Here is a 3,982-nt window from a genome sequence, read left to right on the forward strand (position 1 = left end):
CTCCAGGGCAAATGGACTACCTGTCCTCCCCCGGCTCCCATGCACCCACTCCCCACTGCTGGACTCCGGGCAGTGGAAGAGGATGGCTGACACGGCCCCGTCACGCGGGAACTGGGCCGGCATCGAGCTCCACCCCAGGAGGACAGCTTGGTGGGGGTACCACTGACAGCTTTCAGGGGGGTGGGCCAGATGTGAGCCTGCTCCCTCCCATCCTCAGATGGGTTTCCCGGCTCGGGGGGCTGGGAACTCATCTCCTCCATCCATGTCTCTCTCTGGGGAGACTGGGGGCTCATGGCGGGCACCCTCAACTCCCTGGCCATACCCTCAATGGGAGCTGGGCACCCCCGGGGGCAATGGAAGGCACAACGACCCTCAGACAGGCTTAGCCCTGGGAGTAACCTGGGGCTGCAAAGTGCATTCTAAGTGTCAATGATCAATGTGTCCTGCAATTCACATTAGTTCTCACAGCTATCTGCATTCTTCATTGATGCATGAGCCGAGTGATCCTCTGCTCAGAGTTATACAGTTCTCATTTGCTGGGGCATCACTGCCCGCATGGCATCACACCTCAAGATGAGCACGTAAGGTTTCATGTGCATTGTGCGAGCCCAGACCGGGGTTACTGGCCTCGGGACGCAGGACAGCCGGGAGTCACATGGCCACACCACTGACCTTCTGGGTCTTTGACCCGATGTCCTGCATGGACCGGGGCATCCTACACAGGTACCCATGACCGAAATCGAGGGGAGAGGACTCTGGTGTGCCATCCACAGGGGTGGTCCCACACGGCCAGAGGGGAGACCACCATCCCCCTGCCGGGATGGCAACCTCTCCCTCCCCCTACCACATGGGTATCCAGCCACCTCCGGGGTGCGTGGCAGATCACACCGCTGGGACAGGCACACCCTCCATCACCATCCCCTCATGGCAGCAGAGGACTGCCCGCACCTCCCACCGCATGGATGGCCCCCCTCCCTCCCACTGCCAGGATGCGAGGGGGGACAGACATCATTCCTCCTCTCACTCACTCCCCTCTCCATCCCTCCCTAGGAGCAATGGGCTCAGGCCTGCTGGCCTCCACCGGGGCACATGGAGAGATCGGAGTCAGACAGAGACACAGAGTAGAGAGTCAGGAGGTGGAGCGAGGAGAGGCCCTGGTGCCTGGGGACGGCACCGTCCCAGGATCCTCGGTGTTAATGATCCTTCTGCAGGTTAACCTATGGAAACCTTGTTACAACATTTACTTCCTCTAGATAGTCAAGTTTGATCATCTTCTAGGCACACCGCCGGGGCCGTTACCGACTCCAGTGGGGCCCATCCAAGGAACTCACTAAACCATCCAATCGGTAGTAGCGATGGGCGGTGTGTACAAAGGGCAGGGACTTAATCAACATGAGCTTATGACTCACACATACTGAGAATTCCTCGTTCATGGGGAGTAATTGCAATCTTCGGTCACTATCACGAATGGGGTTCAGCAGATTACCCAGACCTGTCGGCCAAGGGTAGACACACGCTGATCCATTCAGTATAGAACGCATGCAGCCCCAGACATCTAAGGGTATCACAGACCTGTTATTGCTCAATCTCATGTGGCTGAAAGCCACTTGTCCCTCTAAGAAGTTGGAGACGACCGCACTGTGCCGCATAACTAGTTAGCATGGCAGAGTCTCATTCGTTATGGGAATTAACCAGATATATCACTGTACCAACTAAGAAAGGCCATGCACCACCACCCACAGAATCGAGAAAGAGCTATCAATCTGTCAATCCTTTCTGTGTCCAGGTGGGGTGAGGTTTCTCGTGTTGAGTCAAATTAAGCCACAAGCTCCATTCTTGGTGGTGCCCCTCCGTCAATTCCTTTAAGTTTCAGCTTTGCAACCATACTCCTCCAGGAACCCAAAGACTTTGGTTTCCCGGAAGCTCCCGGGGGGGGGGTCATGGCAAAAATGCCAACAGATCACTAGTTGGCATCATTTATGGTCGGAACTATGATGGTATCTGATCGTCTTTGAACCTCTGACTTTTGTTCTTGATTAATAAAAACATTCTTGGCAAATGCTTTCACTTTTGTTCGTCTTGCGCCGGTCCAAGAATTTCACCTCTAGCAGCACGATACGAATGCCCCTGGCCATCCCTCTTAATCATGGCCCCAGTTCCGAAAACCAACAAAATAGAACCGGAGTCCTATTCCATTATTCCCAGCTGAAGTATTCAGGCAACCGGCCTGCTTTGAACACTCTAATTTTTTCAAAGTAAACACATCGGACCCACAGGACACTCAGTTAAGAGCATCAAGGTAGTGCCGAGAGGCAGGGGCTGGGACAGTCGGTAGCTCACATCGCGGCAGACCGCCAGTCCGATCCAAAGATCCAACTGCAAGCTTTTTAACTGCAGCAATTTTAATATATGCTATTGGAGCTGGAATTACCACGGCTGCTGGCACCAGACTTGCCCTCCAATAGATTCTCGTTAAAGGATTTAAAGTGTACTCATTCTAACTACAGGGCCTCGAAAGAGTCCTGTATTGTTATTTTTCATCACTACCTCCCCGAGTCGGGAGTGAGTAATTTGTACCCCTGCTGCCTTCCTTGGATGTGGTAGCCATTTCTCAGGCTCCCTCTCCAGAATCGAACCCTGATTCCCCATTACCTGTGGTCACTATTGTAGGCACAGATAGTACCACTGAAAGTTGATAGGGCAGGTATTTGAATGTTGCGTCGCCGCCACAAGGGCACACAATTGGCCTGAGTTTATCTAGAGTCACCAAAGCTGCCGGGCCGAGACACAAATTGCTTTTGGTGCTTTTGGTCTGATAAATGCATGCATCCCCGGAGGTCAGTGCTCATCAGCATGTATTAGCTCTAGAATTACCACAGTTATCCAAGTAACGGTGGAGCGATCAAAGGAACCATAACTGATTTAATGAGCCATATGCAGTTTCACTGTAGCGCCCGTGTGCACCGAGACTTGCATGGCTTAATCTTTGAGACAAGCATATGCTACTGACAAGATCAACCAGATAGGTGCACCTCGGTGGGTGGGCAGAGAGGAGTGGCTGGAACCCGCACCTCCACCAACAGGAGGGGGTCCCTCTCCCCATGGAGGAGGCACCCCAGCTGCTGGTTGTGGATCGGTGACTGCGACCATGGAGGGTTGCGGGCCGGAGTAGTGCAGATCAGCACTCGTAGCTAGAGAAAAGTGGGAGAGAGCCCCCCACACTTCAGTTGCTCATGGATGCCATGGGACGGCGGCCATGTCACAGGAGTCCTTTGCCTCAGCCCAGGCTCATTGGTCTCTCCTCAACGTCCACCCTGTGGGGCATGGGGCACTCTGCACCCACCACCCGCACCTCGCTCCTGGGGTGGAGAGGCTCAACCTGCAAGCCGTGACCAACAGAGCCACGCTGCAGGGGCCCTCCGCCAGTGGGAGACTGTCGGCCCGATCGATCGATGGACAGTAGTTAAAGGCACCTCGATCCCATGGGGACACCGAGCAGGACATCACCCAAGGCTGGGACACGGACTCTGACAGGACACCATGTCTTCCCGCTCCCTGGGATCTGGACTGGGGCACTCGGACTTGTGCATTTCGATGGGACGCCCTGTCATCCTTCAACTCCCAAAGGCTGCCAAATTGTGCCAGATCACGTGTACCCGCCAGCCCTTCCGGCGGGGGGACATACCTTCAGGGTGCAACCAGCCCCGTGGAATTCCCCGCAGCCACTGAGTGCCAGATCCACCCTCATATGGACTTGCGGCCGGGAAGAAGAGGCCCAAGAGAGGGGAGCCTTGACCCAACACAGACACCTGGCAAGACATTCTCCTCAGGGCTGGGACCTGGACTCGCACTCTGATGGGATTCCCAGTCACCCCTTAACTCCTGGAGGCTGCCAAATCATGATGTATCATGCATGCCTGCCAGGCGATTGGGGGACCAAGCCTGCAGGGTGCAACCGGCCTCATGGAACTCCCATCAGTTG

General features: G+C 55.1%; 1 non-coding gene across 1 annotated transcript; it reads right to left on the minus strand.

The window, feature by feature from the left end:
- Positions 1–366: 366 nt before the first annotated feature.
- On the minus strand, positions 367–520 carry LOC122795090. The gene has a single exon (XR_006363733.1). It is a non-coding gene; the product is annotated as a 5.8S ribosomal RNA (ribosomal RNA).
- Between the last annotated feature and the right edge of the window lie 3,462 nt (positions 521–3,982).

The sequence above is a fragment of the Protopterus annectens genome, chromosome 2.part1 (assembly GCF_019279795.1).
Source record: "Protopterus annectens isolate FY-2018-M chromosome 2.part1, PAN1.0, whole genome shotgun sequence".
Lineage (NCBI taxonomy): Eukaryota > Metazoa > Chordata > Ceratodontiformes > Protopteridae > Protopterus > Protopterus annectens.